This window comes from Lissotriton helveticus, chromosome 2_1 (assembly GCF_964261635.1).
Source record: "Lissotriton helveticus chromosome 2_1, aLisHel1.1, whole genome shotgun sequence".
In the NCBI taxonomy this organism is placed as follows: domain Eukaryota; kingdom Metazoa; phylum Chordata; class Amphibia; order Caudata; family Salamandridae; genus Lissotriton; species Lissotriton helveticus.
In genome coordinates this window covers 1,003,558,576-1,003,575,659 of record NC_136059.1, presented here as the reverse complement: position 1 = coordinate 1,003,575,659, position 17,084 = coordinate 1,003,558,576, and the positions used below count along the sequence as shown (strand labels likewise).

The 17,084-nt window shown below is 47.9% G+C and overlaps 1 protein-coding gene across 1 annotated transcript in view; it reads right to left on the bottom strand.

Moving 5' to 3' along the window:
* LOC144819573 (uncharacterized) overlaps positions 1-17,084 on the bottom strand; it is a 59,056-nt gene that overhangs the window by 21,817 nt on the left and 20,155 nt on the right. The gene's annotated exons all lie outside the window — the stretch shown is intronic.

Genomic DNA, 17,084 nt, shown 5'->3' with positions numbered 1-17,084 from the left:
ACACTGTTTTATGTACCACTGTGTGTCAGTAAAGGAGCATGAAAAAACATAGCACACCAATACCTAAATGTTGAGCAGAGGCCATAAAGCATGACACATAGTATGCTTGCATCAAATCCTTTCATATAAATGTATACATGTATAAGGATGGACACCTAATTGTACGTTTAAAGAGAGCAATGCAATAGCTGGCACATGGTTGTAGGTGGGGAAAGTGTTTCATCCTGCTCTGCTGTGGGACAAGGGGGCCTGGTGGGAGTTGTAGACCTGGCTGCCTATCCACAAACACCCCTACCTGTTAAGAAGGCTACCTACCTGCTAGGTGAAGGTGAGCACTGCAATGACTGCCACATGGTTGTGGGTGGGGCGAGTGTTCCATACTGCTGAGTTGTGGGACAAGGGGTGTGGTGGGAGTTGTAGTGCTGACTTCCTACCCACAAACAACCTTCCCTGTTAAGATGGCTACCTACCTGTGAGTTTGAAGGGAGCAATGCAATGGCTGCCAGGGGGTTGTGTGTGTGGAATACTCCATCCTGCTGAGTTGTGGAACAAAGAGGCCTGGTGGGAGTTGTAGTGCTGGCTTCCCACTCCCTGTAAAGATGGCTACCTACCTGTTAGGTGAAGGTGAGCAATGCAAATGGCTGCCACATGGTTGTAGGTGGGGTGAGTGTTCCATACTGCTCTGCTGTGGAACAAGGGGGCCTGGTGGGAGTTGTAGTGCTGGCTTCCCACCCACAAACCCCCTCCCTGTTAAGATGGCAACCTACCTGTTAGGTGATTGTGAGCAATGCAATGGCTGCCACATGGTTGGGGGGGGAGTGTTCCATTTTGTTCTGCTGTGGGACAAGAGGGCCTGGTGGGAGTTGTAGTGCTGGCTGCCTGTACGCATGGCCCCTGGGAATGTTGCAAGCTACCTTTGGGGTGATTCAAAGGGAGTAACTGTTAGATCTCGGAGACATGTGTTGGGAAGAGTGTGTTGCACATAAGTGCATTTGGGCTTAGGAAGTGTAGCTTTGTAGTTGTGCAAGACACTACATAGCAGTGTAATGGGAAACATTTTTGTAACTTACCAGCCTCCACTCTCCTGGCTATTCCTATGAGACTCTCTGGATGCAGTATGGCAAGCACCTTCCTCCCCATTCAGTGAATGTTTGGGGTGGAATGGGAGGGCCACGGCCCGTCCTCTGAGCAACTGATGGTTCTTGTTGGCACGCTCTTTCACCCTGGTCTTGAGGTCATGCCACCTCTTCCTGATGTCACACAGGGTGCGTGGATTGGTCCCTACTACATTGACTTTGTTGAATATCCTTGCCCACATTTGATTTTTTTGTAGCTACTGGTGTCCATTGAAGCATGCTTCCAAACAAATGTGGTTCCACTCTGATTACCTCATCTACCATCACTGACAACTCATTGTCAGTGAATGTGGGCATCTTCTTCTGTGACATGGTGTGTGATGCGCAAATGTGGGAAAAGTGCAGTTGTGAAGGTGGTGGTGGTGATGTGTGTGTGGTTATGAGGGTGTGATGTGTGCTGAATTGCATCTCCTTTGTGCTGTGGGGTTGGGACCTTCAGTTATGGAGTTGTGCAAAGGATTCTGGTCAAGGAAGGGGTTGGTTTTATACTCTGCTATGTGGGTGGGTCAAAATGGAGTATTCATGTCAGGTGTGTTGTATGGGCTGACCTGGGATTTGTATATTTTACTTTTTCCATGGGGATGTGCCATTGCGGTGTGTTAGGTGTGTTTTTGAGGCTGAGCCAGATTAATGGCCACACTTGGTAGCTTTGCTATGTGGTTGGTTTTGACCGCCATTACTCTTCTGGAGTGACTGCTGTGGTCGGAATAGAACAGCCCTTCCGCCGGCTCTGCCATTCATCAATTGTTGCGATCGTGGCTGTCGGAAACAACTGGTCGTTCCGCTGTCACCGCAATCATATCCTAATTTCAAGTGCAGTCAATTCTCAGGTCGAAAGGCGATTTGGGGTCTTTCCGCAGCAAATCCGACTACCGTGGATGGATTTTCACCTGCTCGGGACGGTCCAACAGAGTTTCGTGGGATATGTCTGCCGTGGTCGGATTTTTCTGGCAGTTCATCCTAATCTGACTGCTGGTTTTACCTCGGTCAATGCGGACGGTTAATTTGCGCTACTGCGGTGGTTGGAGTGGTTTTCTGACTGCCATCCTAATTGACCCCTTAGTAATTCCCTCCAGTCTGCCTCACGCAGCCACAAATCCCTGAAAAGGCTTAACCAATGTCTGTTTATCTCTAGGTCTCCTGAGCAAAGGGGTACCACACATGTATGGGTTTTTCATGGATTTGGGGTTCCCATGAGCGGGGGCACTGTAAATTTGGAAACATTTGAAAGCAATTGAAAGAGAAAATTTTCTTTGGGGTACCTCTCTATTGGTCACAAGTATGACCCTGGGGCTGAAAGGAAATGCAGCACAACCAAATATTTTGAACATCATCACGTGCTAAGGTATTGATTGCTGGATTCTAGAACTTCCTCACCATGATTGACTGACTGGAAGGACACACTGAACATTATGTTATCAGACTTTAAAGGGGCTATCCAGTGTATGATGCCACAATAGTTCTCAAAACTGCTGCAGACATCCTCAAAGAAGGAACATGAGTAATGAGAGCAGTTTTGTTTGTTGCTTTAGATGGCCTCATAACAACTTTCTATACAACTTGGTTATTTGCCTCATATCTTCCAATCACAGGAAAATATATCGGCCAAGGCTAGGTGCACATCTGTATTCCTGCTGGTTTCCTGAGTGGTGGTATCAGACATGTGTGGGTTTTCAGTGGGTTAAAAAAGAGTTTGAACAGGGATTCACACACTTGACACCAAGGAATGTTTTCATGGAGCTTCCAGGGGCTGCTCTTTCTCTCATCTGGTAGACGCTCACTGGAATGAACTTCCTTTTGACCTTCGCCTTGCTGACGACTACATGTCATTTAGAAAGAAGCTGAAAACACATCTGTTCCCTTGGATGTAATTGTTGAAATTTCGCAGCCTATCGCCTAGTTTCCCTTTTTCACAGATGACCCCAGTATCATACCATCCTCATTTCAGGTCATGGTTTTCCCAGCGCCACAATACCTTTGGGATGAAAGTAGCACTTAAGAAATACAAATACAAATACAAATGATTGCAGTATTTGTGCCTAGGGATGGTGGTCTTCAAGGAAAACCCAATAGCATAGGATATTTCTGAAAACTAGAAAGCCTGGGGAAACAATGGTGATGTACCCTGCATGAATGCATGTATGAATTTTAACCTGCAAAAACATAACATAATGTGCATATTTATGAAGCTTGCTTTCACCCCTTGGGGATTCTATGTGATGAATAACAGATGCAAATTGTTGCCCAATCAATGGCACTCATTTTGCTGAAATCAGAAAGATAAAATGCTGAGTGAACCCGCTGGAATTAACACATGTGGCTATGAAGTTAAACCAGGTTTCTGACTTACATGCATTAGTCCACTGAGCAACCAAACACAGAATGCCCTACAAATGTCAAAGAGTAGATAGAAAAATCACATATTCTGTTATATAAATTACATATAGTGTTGCCACTGCTGCCAGTTTTTACAGGTATTGCCAGTGTTCTTTGATGAATAACTCCAGAACTTCTGTCAAGAAACAAATATCCTACCACACACAATCCCACTATTCTCTTAATAAAAGGATACCCCACATTTGTGTGTGGGTCTATTTCCTCCCACAGGAATAGGTCACAACTTCAAACCATGTGAAGATGTGTCTCTGTCCACAGGAGGATGAAAGCAAGATGGCATTGATTACTTGCATTTGGCACTGCTGCTCTGCTCCGAGTCTCCGAGAGGAGGGCTGTCATGGAACGCAAACTGTCTCTAGACCATTTCCTCCATACTGTCCCCACTCTTCATGTAGATGAGAACCTAAACATTCATGGAATACTTTAGGTTCCAGAACCACTGCTTAAGCAGTAATTAATTATTGTTGTTCTGACATATATATTATTCTTCCTTTGATCAGTTTTCTGCGAATTTATTTTATGAATCTTCTAAATAGTTGCAACCATTTTCATTGCTCATGCCCTGGTTCAAGAACATTTCTAAGTGAGACTTTTGGATCCAGTACATACGCAACTTTGGGAATTTGGAATCCTTTACCTTCTTTATTCCTAGGTTTCCCAATTCAAGGTGGAGAGGTTTTTTTCCTGTTTTTTTAATTTCCACTGCGAGGTTTCTTTCTATAAAAGGACACTTGTTGTTTCTTTTGGTACTTCACAGTGTCACTTTCCAGCTGTTGTGAGCTCCATAGCATCTGTCTGCTCTACCTTCTTCGGTTACAAGGTTTAGTCCAGTGCTTCTTAATTTACCTTTATCCCTCTATTGTGTTTTAGGGGGATTCAAGGCCCAATTCACAGTGGTAATCTTAGACCTGAAATTTAAGTTTAGACCGCAAATCTAAGTTTAGACTTGAGGTCAGGCCCTTAGACTTTAGGTCTAAATTTAGACTCCAGGTCTAGGTTTTCCTTTGTGAATTGGACCCTCAGACATATTCCTCTGTGGAACTGAAAATGTTGGTAGTTTCTTTTCCTTTATTCAATCTGTAATCATTCTGGCGCAACGATTGTAATGCTAGAATATATGTGAACTTTTTAAAATTTGCCTTCTGCACAAACACCGCCTCTCGGTGCAACGTTTAATAGGAATTGTATTTTACTCACCCTGTACTGGGCTTCGTTCCGCCGCGGCTTGTGCCGTTAGAGCGGCGGGCCCACAGCAACACCATTTCCGGCACCCAACTCGGAAACCTCACTTCCGCCCTGACCTGCTGCTGAACAGGCAGGTTAGCGGTACAGTGTATCCTTCCCCCCCTGTATAAATGGCACTGTGGAGGAAGCGCAGCGGACGAGCGCAGCGGGAGCGCCGACTTCGCGCCGAAGTCGTGCCTAAGTCCTGCCCGTCTGCGCCCGTCCGCGCCAGAACGGGGCTAGGGGCCACTTCCTCTGCTCAACTAACCTCAAACCATGCCACCATTATCTCTTATGATTCCCAAACTCTGTTGAAACTTAGGCCGCCCGTCCTTGAAGGCTGCCTACACTCTATTGCACTCAGTAACCCCATTAATGCATGTACCCATTGTAGCAACCAACCTACGTGCCAGATAAAATATCCACAACCCACTAAAACATATAAAATGTTTCTATTAAATTGCCGCTCGCTTACCAAACATGCGGTTCAAATGTCGATCCTCTTAGAGGACAGCAGCCCCGATGCCATTTTTCTCACAGAAACATGGCTCAAAGAGGCGTCAGACCCTGATATCACCTCCCTTTTACAACAGGGATATTTACTACAAAGAGTCGACAGGCCAGAAGGCAGAGGAGGAGGAATAGGAATCCTCTATAAAAACCAATATCAATGTAGGATTAACGCAGGCTCTATATCTAACTGCGAAAGCATGCAATTTAACCTTGACCTCTCTCCTACGGCGACCTTTTCAGGTATACTTATCTACCGCCCCCCAAACCAAATGGGAGATTTTCTTGACTCTTTACAACTTAAAGTTGCTGACTTAGCGGTCACTAGCCCACACCTCACCATATTAGGTGATATCAACATCCATCTGGATAATTCAGACGATCCCTCAACCAAAGCCTTGTTAGAGAATTTGGAAGCTATCCAACTCACTCAGAAGGGTTTCGAACCGACACATGAGAAAGGCCATCTGCTGGATGGAGTATTTAGCAATGACCACAGATTAGTAGTAGGAACCCCTTTGGCCCTCACTTGGTCTGACCACTACCTGGTCCCCCTACGGTGGCAACACACCACCTCTGCCTCACCACCTCCGCGCACTCTGCTTCAGGGGAGAGAATGGACTAAGCTCTCTGTTGACAGGTGGACAGATGCCCTACTTACCAACATCCCACAAGTTATAGATGATCCAATTCTATTGTATGACAACTACTCTCAATGGGTCACCAAGGCCCTTGACGATGTGTTGCCACAAACAACCCTAAGGGAAAAAACTAAATCTAAGGTATCACCATGGTACACCCCCAAACTTAAAGAAATGAAAAGACACTGTAGGAAGTTAGAAAGAACCTGGAGGGCCACTCGCTGCAGTTCAGCCAAAATAAACCATCATGATGCCATAAAAGAATACAAAGCAGAGATTAACTCAACCAAGGCCCGCTTCTTTGAAGACAAAATTAATAACGCCCAGAACTGTCCCAGAGAAATATTTCACATCGCAAAATCTTTAATTGATATCCCATCTATCCCCCCTGACCCCAGTAAAGCACAATCCCGATGTAACAATCAAGCAGAATATTTTTATAATAAAATACAATTAATTTCAGCGGCATTTGTCGCTCCAGATCTAGCTGACCTCGAAGCAACCATGCCACCCGGCATCACACCCCACAGACTGGTAGAATTCCCTCCAGTAGAAGTGGACGACCTGGAGCTTATCATAAAAAAAATTAAAACTGGATCCCCAAGCGATCCCGCACCCCCATGCCATTTAAAAAAAATCATAGATACAATACGCCCAGTTATTCTTAACATCCTTAATAACTCCATCACTACTGGTATAGTCCCCACGGCCTGGAAGAAAGCACAAGTACGAGCTCTTCTGAAAAAACCCTCTTTAGATCCAGATAACATGGCCAATTATCGTCCAATATCCTTGCTCCCCTGGGTAAGCAAACTGCTCGAGAGACACATCAACTCATCTCTCACCCATTTCCTAGAATCTAACAGCATACTTCACGATTCCCAGGCAGGATTTCGCCCCAGGTTGGGAACGGAAGCAGCTCTCTTGACAGTAACAGAATTAGCTAGGAAACAGATGGACTCGGGCGGCACTACAGCAATTATTTTGCTGGATCTTAGTGCCGCTTTCGACACTGTAAACACCACCATCCTCATTCACCGTCTTAAACAAATAGGGGTATTAGCAACAGCCATTCGATGGCTACAATCTTTCCTAGAAAATCGTTCTTTCCGAGTAGTTGAGGGCACCACACACTCCAGGTCCTGGCCTCTTAACCAGGGTGTGCCTCAGGGCTCATCCCTGAGTCCCACCCTTTTTAACGTATATATGCTCCCCTTGGCAGACATCGTTCACTCATTCGGCCTGGAGCTGGTCACATATGCTGACGATACTCAACTGATCGTCTCCGTGAACCAAACCATCGTTTCCTCGCCTAATCTCGAGGAATGTTTGGTGGCAGTTAACAAATGGATGGCCAGCTCTCACCTAAAACTTAATGGTGATAAAACGGAGCTGATGATTCTGGGAAATCCAAACATCCCCTGCCTGCTACCAAACTGGCCCCCATGCATGGGCACCCAGCCCCAGTCCAAACCTCAAATAAAGAGCCTGGGCATTTGGCTTGATGCCAATTTGAATTTCACCTACCAAGCAACAATCGTATCTGCCACTTGTTTTGGCTTGATGCGTATGCTCAGGAAAATACTACCACTTCTCCCCCCTCAAGCCCGCAGGATCATGGTGCAAGCTATCATCCTGTCCCGTTTAGACTACGGGAACGCGCTGTACCTAGGGGCCCCAGCCTCCACAACAAAGAAGCTCCAGGTCACGCAAAATGCAGCAGCCCGTCTCCTGCTGGGCCTAAACAGGCGGGACTCAGGGACTGCTGCCCTAAAAAAACTCCACTGGTTACCCATTAAAGCTAGAACACTGTTCAAATCAATGTGCTTTATGCATAGGGCTATGTGGAAAGAAGCGCCAGCAATGATCTGCTCGCTGGCCATTCCATATCTCCCCCGCAGGTCGCTGCGTTCCAGCACAGCCTTTCTGGCTACCGAAAACCAAGTCAAACGTGCCAGATGGGGAGGCCGCTCCTTCTCTTGGAATGCAGCTAAGGCATGGAATTCTCTGCCAGTCTCCCTGCGTGGGGAACCTAATCTCCTAAAATTCCGGAAGGAATTGAAAACCCTCCTTTTTAAATAACTACATCGCCTTTACCTGTCCCCCAGTCATTTCAGCGCTACGAGGCCTCCGGGTTGTCTGCGCTTAATAAAACCCACTTAATAATAATAAGTGGAGCTAAAAGCAACAGGCCATATCTTCGTACAATGAACAACAACAAACATCACACGGAAGACCAGCTATTGACAGTTATTCTGTTGTGGATTTCTCTTCCACTGGGGGTGGCTTTAGTGACTATGCAGTCGGTACATATAGGAATACTTCAATGTGGTGAGTCTGTGTTGTAAAGCTGTTTCTGGTACTTAATGTCATGGGGTGTCTTAAGTCAGGTTATCAGAGATCTCTTGTTATTTGCTTATACGTCTATTGAGGTGGGATAGAAGTGCATGAGCCAGATGTTTGGGACACAGGAAGGGGGTAACCATATTTGCACTAATGGAGGGTGCTGCTTTAAGTTACTGCTTTCAAGAAGCATGTTGCTTTTTTTGGGGTAGCTATTATTTACCTGTTGACTTTTGCAGCATGAACGTAATTTCAACACTAACCAATACATGTTCTTAGTTTTGTTAAATGATTGAAACGTCCAATAGTCGGCATGGAAATAAAATACATGTATATATTAGTTTGTCACCTCCAATAAATACGTCTAATGCAGCAAAAAGACAAGGCACATAAAGCCAGATTTCAACCTCTCATGCCAGCAATACTATTCCTTCTGGTGGCCCCTTCATCCATCTTCATGGAAGTGACAGACACTGTGGGTCCAATTCACAAAGGTAAACTAACACTTAGTAGTAAGTTTACTACTTTCTCGGAATTCACAAACTATGTGCAGAGCTTTAAAACTCTGCACCTTCTATACATATGTTTGCGGAGTTCCTGCACCCAGATACTCTGTAGTCAGAGCAGAGAACTCAGCACACGTAAGTATGGGGAGTGCAAAGTCATAAAAATCAGCAAATAGTTTGTACAGTATGTGTTGTAGTACTACAAAACTCACTACGAAGGGCAGTTTGTGAATCAGACCTTTGGTGTCCAGGTGACGTAGGGGTCATATTAATGGGATTAGAGCTTATCTAGGTGGTACAGACTTCTCAGACGTATGCCTTGCCTACCTATATATACCAATGATAATTCTCAACTACATAGAAGGCACATTGAAGAGTGGCATGCAGTGAGCAAGAGAGGAATAAATGAATCCTTCAGTTCCAAGTCTGGCATTAAGTCGGTACCCCGAGGCATGTTTGTCACTAATTCAGATAGTTGTCTGGATTGGAAACAGAAAATGGAGATTCCCATTTTTCGATGGGAAAAACAACTTCGAGGGAGTTCTTAACAAAAATGAAGTTGAGGTCTAGTGGGTATGTGCACTAAAAGTGATTTGTATGAATTAATTTAACATGACGCCCAACAACTTTCAGCACCCACAAAGAAACAGGGACTCTTCCAACTGAGAGGCCACATAGGCTTATTTAGTCCCAAAGTCCGCTGCTGAATCCGGTGAACCTTTCCTTTCACACAGATGGGCTTCGCAGTATGCAGGAAAGCATCTATTTCCTTCTTCACGGATGGTTTTTGCCTTTCCTGCTTAGGTAATGAAGAATACATTTGTCTACGAGTAAAGTATATCCATTCAGACTAACCCCATGCCTTTAAGAATTCCATGTAGGAGAAGAAGTAGGGGCATATTCTGAAGGAACTATCGCCGACTTATTAGCACTTTATCGCGGCCAAAGTTGCGATAAATTTATCGCCCCATTCACAAGCTGGTGCTAACAGCCCATATCACCAGTTTACCTGCGATAGCATCCGCAAAAACATCGCCACAGATGACCCCGGCAACTAATGCTAATGAGATGCAGAGTAGACGTTCCAGAGCAAAAAGCTGCGACAACACCACACCTCAACGTTCTCAACAACCAGCCAGATCGGCGATAAGACCACAAAACAGGCGATAAGGCGCGTTAGCAGCAGGCAATTAACACATGCTCTGACCTGGTGCAAAGTCGGAAGACAACCTGCACCAGAAAAGGGAACTTAGCCCACAGCCACACCTGAAGACCAACAGATGCAATGGAGCTACTGATCATGCAGCTCAGAGCCCCAACAGGGCCAGAATACCCACTGCCACCAACCCCAGGCCCGCCACCTCCCCCTGAGCTCCCCCGAACCAGCACAGACAAAGTCAGCAGACGTTCAGGAAATGCACCAGCCTCACAGACCTAACACCAGACAATGTCATTGCCCCTACAGGCTCAAAAGGATAACCATCCTCCTTTGCTGCACCCCAGGCTGCTGGTCCCCCGAACCCGTCTTGCCCTCCCCTGCGCGCCCAGGCCTCACTGCTCACCTGCCGACACCAGCGTGTGCCAAAGAGGGCCCAGCACGTGCCGGTGTAAGCTCCAAGCACGAGGCCCGCTCCCTTGACAGCAGTCTTAGACCATCACGGCCTCCGCGACACAGTTCCGCAGTACATCTTTCTCGTTGACGTACTCTACCGCTGTCTCTGGCCTACACTATGGTCAAGTAGGTCACACATTTAGAACTGAGCCTTGATATCCTGATGGCTGAGTTCACATGTTCATGGGACGTTTGATGTCACCGTACTCCCTTTGATGTGCTGCCACCAAGTCTGTGCATAGCATTCCAACTATACGTGTCTGTGGTCCCTCGATGACTACTGCCTTTGGCCCACACTGTGGGGCAGTAGGTCACATATTTGGAACTGAGACTTGATTTCTCAATGGCAAAGTTCAAATCATTGTACGCCAGGAGAGGAGAAAGAGGAAGATGCAGTTCAGTCCGGAGCAAAAAAGGATCATTGTTACGGAGGTGTCCGAACACTACTGACAACTGCTCTGGTGTCACTGACTCTGTTCCACGCGAGCCAACGACACGTGGCTGTGGATCCCTGCTGACCGCCGCCTCCGGCCTACACTGCGGTTGAGTAGGTCACACATTCGGAACTGAGCCTGGATTTATTTATGGCACATTTTATGTCATTGTACAGGCCTCATCGCAGACTGCATCCCCGTTCAGCTCCAGTGCCACAAAGACTGTGCCCCGACATTCATGGATACTCTCTGGTTGAACTTTGGTTGTGTGTGAGTCTATGGACTGGGGGTTGTCTCCATCAACATGTAGAAGATAATGACTTGGTGGTAAAAAGGAGGCTGTAGCATTCCACTCCTCCATTTGCCTGGTTCTGGCAGCAACTGCCCTCTGCATCATGCACTGGAGGACACCTTCCACTGTCCCCCGCAACCCTCAGCAACATACACCTTGGACATCGACGAGGACCCGCTCAGCTTGCTGCACCTCAGTGCACTGCAAGTCACTGTCCCTTGGCGGTGTGCTTGTGCCGGCCGCAGTACATCCAGGGCCACTAACTCTGTGCTGCTCAAGTCATGGTCCCTGTTAGATTGAATACTGGATGGCCTCTGGGTCGATGGACTGGGGGTCATCAACGCCATGTGTCTGTGGCCCTGCACTGTCTGCTGCCTCCGGCTTCAACTGCGGTCCACCTGGGCTCACACATCAAATTGTGTCTTGACCTGCCCGGGTGTCGCATCACCGCAGGATGCAGACGCCACCACTGTCAGGACCACCTCCAACCACCTACTGCCAGAGTCGGAAGAGTCTGACTGCCAGACTATCAGAGTTGCTCACACCTGTTGTGGATGCCACCATCAGCTTGATACCCTGCTCAGCTCTACAGGTGCCACTAACTCAGTGCACCACAACTCATGGACCATTGTGGCTGCATATTGGGTGAACACTGTACTTTCTACGGCTACCACCATGATGCTTCACAGTTGTTTCTGTTATGCTGGTGTTTTCTGTTTCCACTATAATTTTGATCACTGTTCAAATTGTTGCCAGCACCAACGACTCCATGAGGGCTGGCTTACACTCACCCCACACAGTTCCAGCACAGTCATCACTGTACATGTGAGCCTGGCAATAAAGGTGTCGAGTGCACTTGCCTGTAGCCAGTTCAACAAACTACCTGAGTGTGTCTGTGTGCTAATGATGTATGCATTAGGGCCCCTTGGCCCTACAACATTACATTGTCATGTACAGTGGACACAGCCATGTCTCTGCAGGCAGCAGGTGAGACCTTGCACATGTAGCTTTGTCATCCCCCACTTAAGACGTAAGAGGAGTAAACTTGGCCAGCGTATGCAAATCCAGCGTGGGGGTGTGGATGATTATCCTGTGGCTCTGTGCGTGGTTCAGTACTGGAAATGTGCAAAGGCATGTGTCTCTGTCACAGTGTGGGTCTCTGTTGGGGAGTGTAAGTGGTCCCTGATGGAACTTAGACACACACATATGTGGTCTAGTTCAGCTTCCATGAGGTCGAACCCCACCCTCACCTGTTTGGCCACCCTCTTCTGGCAGTCTGACACCTGACCTTGGAATGCGATGTGTGCCTCGGTGGTCTGCTGGGAGCCAGCCGTGGTGGTGGGTGCGTCCAGCTGTGTGGTCTGTGCAGGGGGTGGGGTATCCGCGATGCAGCTGGGCTGCCCAGCTCCTGGAGGTCGATTGCCTAAGATGTCAATGAACTGTTGTAGGGAGTCGGTGTCAAAAGTGTGGAGGTCCTCGTCAGCATCACTGTAGTGTTGTCTGGTCTGCTTTTCTGGAGCTGTTGTTTGTCCCTCTGCAATGTCAAGGGGAGATGCTTTTTGACATTGTGTTGGCATGTATGTTAAAGCATTGTTCAAGTTTACATACAGACTGCATGACAATGTACATTGTGACTGTTTGGGAGGAGCGGACTATTTAATGCGGGACAGTGACATTTGGACTACATGTCGTAGGTGAGGTTGTACACGTACATTTCATCTCACAGTTTCCTGTTATGTCAGATGGGATTGGCCAGTTTCTACGCACAAGCGGACCCAGTTGTGTCCTCTATTCTGCAGTGTAAGTGTTGCACTGTGTACCACATTGTCGTCAATGTGGATGTGCTGATATCGCTATGTGTGTGTGCTGCATTGTGGGAGAGTCGCCCCTGCAGCTGTGATTGTGCTGCCACTTATCCCTTGGAGGCGGTGTGCCTTTGACATTTGTGCTTTTAAGGTGCTGTGACGTTGTAGACTTGGGTTATTTGTGCTCTGTGAAGGTTTTTGTACTCTTGTGCATTATTTGTCTGCAGATGTATTGTTGACGTCAGTGGTTGTTTGTGCACGTGGATGTGTCAGAGTGTGACCTGCTCCTTTACGGCTGTGGTCCACACTCAGCCACCTCAGTCTTGTGGCGTGCACCATGTCATGGTGATTGTACTCCAGCGATGCTGATCGTCATGTAGTTGCAAACACAACAATGATGGACAGAATGTGGATCAAAGTCACACATTCACCCCAGTCAAAAGATCTGGGCCCAAATCCATCGTTTTTCCACTCCACACCACCCTGGGTTAGACAATGGCGATATGCAAATCAACGCTGACCCTGTGCCCCATGGGAACAGTCCAGTCCGAACTACAAAAGCCATGTCCTTCCCAGAACGGAAACAAGCATCCGAGGACCGGCCCGGTTTCGAGGTAACACCTCTCATCAGCCCGGCTAGCTTGATTCCAGTGGTGTGGAGTCCCTGTTACCTCGAAACCGGGCCGGTCCTCGGATGCTTGTTTCCGTTCTGGGAAGGACATGGCTTTTGTAGTTCGGACTGGACTGTTCCCATGGGGCACAGGGTCAGCGCTGATTTGCATATCGCCATTGTCTAACCCAGGGTGGTGTGGAGTGGAAAAACGATGGATTTGGGCCCAGATCTTTTGACTGGGGTGAATGTGTGACATTGATCCACATTCTGTCCATCATTGTTGTTTTTGCAGTAACCGCTCTAAGTGTACTGGGGATGCTCAGACGTGAGTCCCAGGCACTCCACACCACTGGAAGCAAGCTAGCCGGGCTGATGAGAGGTGTTACCTCGAAACCGGGCCGGTCCTCGGATGCTTGTTTCCGTTCTGGGAAGGACATGGCTTTTGTAGTTCGGACTGGACTGTTCCCATGGGGCACAGGGTCAGCGCTGATTTGCATATCGCCATTGTCTAACCCAGGGTGGTGTGGAGTGGAAAAACGATGGATTTGGGCCCAGATCTTTTGACTGGGGTGAATGTGTGACATTGATCCACATTCTGTCCATCATTGTTGTTTTTGCAGTAACCGCTCTAAGTGTACTGGGGATGCTCAGACGTGAGTCCCAGGCACTCCACACCACTGGAAGCAAGCTAGCCGGGCTGATGAGAGGTGTTACCTCGAAACCGGGCCGGTCCTCGGATGCTTGTTTCCGTTCTGGGAAGGACATGGCTTTTGTAGTTCGGACTGGACTGTTCCCATGGGGCACAGGGTCAGCGCTGATTTGCATATCGCCATTGTCTAACCCAGGGTGGTGTGGAGTGGAAAAACGATGGATTTGGGCCCAGATCTTTTGACTGGGGTGAATGTGTGACATTGATCCACATTCTGTCCATCATTGTTGTTTTTGCAGTGATCGTCATGTAGTGTCACTTGCATTGTCAGTGTGGCTCACATATAGGCATCTTTGCAATGTTTCGCACAGGTACATGTGTGTGAGGTGGAATTGGTGATGTGTGGGGATGGACCCCTTTGTGCACATGGTGGGCGGGCCAACTTGATGTTTGTATGTGTGTTGCAGTGTGCCATGGGGATCAGGGACATGATCCCGGGTCATTGTGGGTGTGCGGTGTGCTACACATCGTTGTGCATGTGTGCAATTGTGCCCGTCTCCCGCGTCCCCACAGTCCCTGGTCATTACTCACCCTGTTGATGTTGTGTCAGGTTATGTTGAGCTATGTCCGGACTCCCGACTCCTTGCACCTTCTCTACACTGAAGACTGTGGCCATCATTTGCTCCAGCACCTCCTGTGGTGCAGGACTCCCACCTCCAGTAGCTGTTGCTGCCTTCCTGTTGCAGAAAAGGGGGTGGTGATGAACAGAGTGCCTGAATTAAGCAGACCACTCTTACCCAGTCCAAAGATCAGGGCTTGATCCATCACCGTTTTTTAGCTCACTGCACCATCCCAGCTCAGAACTTGGCTATATGCAAATTAGTCTGTTCCTGTCCCAGTGCATGATGGGAACAGGGCAAACTAAACTACCAAGCCAATTCTTATACTGGGAAGGAAACAAGCTTCCGGGGACCGGTTTCTACCATTTCAGGCGTCGTCGGCCCGGCTTGCTTGAATCCTGATGGTGCAATGAGCAAGGGACTCACATCTGAGTATACCCTTCCACGCTTATGGTGGACAAAATGATTCAGAAAAGGGGGTGGTGATGAACAGAGTGCCTGAATTAAGCAGACCACTCTTACCCAGTCCAAAGATCAGGGCTTGATCCATCACCGTTTTTTAGCTCACTGCACCATCCCAGCTCAGAACTTGGCTATATGCAAATTAGTCTGTTCCTGTCCCAGTGCATGATGGGAACAGGGCAAACCAAACTACCAAGCCAATTCTTATACTGGGAAGGAAACAAACTTCCGGGGACCGGTTTCTGCCATTTCAGGCGTCGTCGGCCCGGCTTGCTTGAATCCTGATGGTGCAATGAGCAAGGGACTCACATCTGAGTATACCCTTCCACGCTTATGGTGGACAAAATGATTCAGAAAAGGGGGTGGTGATGAACAGAGTGCCTGAATTAAGGTGACCACTCTTACCCAGTCCAAAGATCAGGGCTTGATCCATCACCGTTTTTTAGCTCACTGCACCATCCCAGCTCAGAACTTGGCTATATGCAAATTAGTCTGTTCCTGTCCCAGTGCATGATGGGAACAGGGCAAACCAAACTACCAAGCCAATTCTTATACTGGGAAGGAAACAAGCTTCCGGGGACCGGTTTCTGCCATTTCAGGCATCGTCGGCCCGGCTTGCTTGAATCCTGATGGTGCAATGAGCAAGGGACTCACATCTGAGTATACCCTTCCACGCTTGTGGTGGACAAAATGATTCAGAAAAGGGGGTGGTGATGAACAGAGTGCCTGAATTAAGCAGACCACTCTTACCCAGTCCAAAGATCAGGGCTTGATCCATCACCGTTTTTTAGCTCACTGCACCATCCCAGCTCAGAACTTGGCTATATGCAAATTAGTCTGTTCCTGTCCCAGTGCATGATGGGAACAGGGCAAACCAAACTACCAAGCCAATTCTTATACTGGGAAGGAAACAAGCTTCCGGGGACCGGTTTCTGCCATTTCAGGCGTCGTCGGCCCGGCTTGCTTGAATCCTGATGGTGCAATGAGCAAGGGACTCACATCTGAGTATACCCTTCCACGCTTATGGTGGACAAAATGATTCAGAAAAGGGGGTGGTGATGAACAGAGTGCCTGAATTAAGCAGACCACTCTTACCCAGTCCAAAGATCAGGGCTTGATCCATCACCGTTTTTTAGCTCACTGCACCATCCCAGCTCAGAACTTGGCTATATGCAAATTAGTCTGTTCCTGTCCCAGTGCATGATGGGAACAGGGCAAACCAAACTACCAAGCCAATTCTTATACTGGGAAGGAAACAAGCTTCCGGGGACCGGTTTCTGCCATTTCAGGCGTCGTCGGCCCGGCTTGCTTGAATCCTGATGGTGCAATGAGCAAGGGACTCACATCTGAGTATACCCTTCCACGCTTATGGTGGACAAAATGATTCAGAAAAGGGGGTGGTGATGAACAGAGTGCCTGAATTAAGCAGACCACTCTTACCCAGTCCAAAGATCAGGGCTTGATCCATCACCGTTTTTTAGCTCACTGCACCATCCCAGCTCAGAACTTGGCTATATGCAAATTAGTCTGTTCCTGTCCCAGTGCATGATGGGAACAGGGCAAACCAAACTACCAAGCCAATTCTTATACTGGGAAGGAAACAAGCTTCCGGGGACCGGTTTCTGCCATTTCAGGCGTCGTCGGCCCGGCTTGCTTGAATCCTGATGGTGCAATGAGCAAGGGACTCACATCTGAGTATACCCTTCCACGCTTATGGTGGACAAAATGATTCAGAAAAGGGGGTGGTGATGAACAGAGTGCCTGAATTAAGCAGACCACTCTTACCCAGTCCAAAGATCAGGGCTTGATCCATCACCGTTTTTTAGCTCACTGCACCATC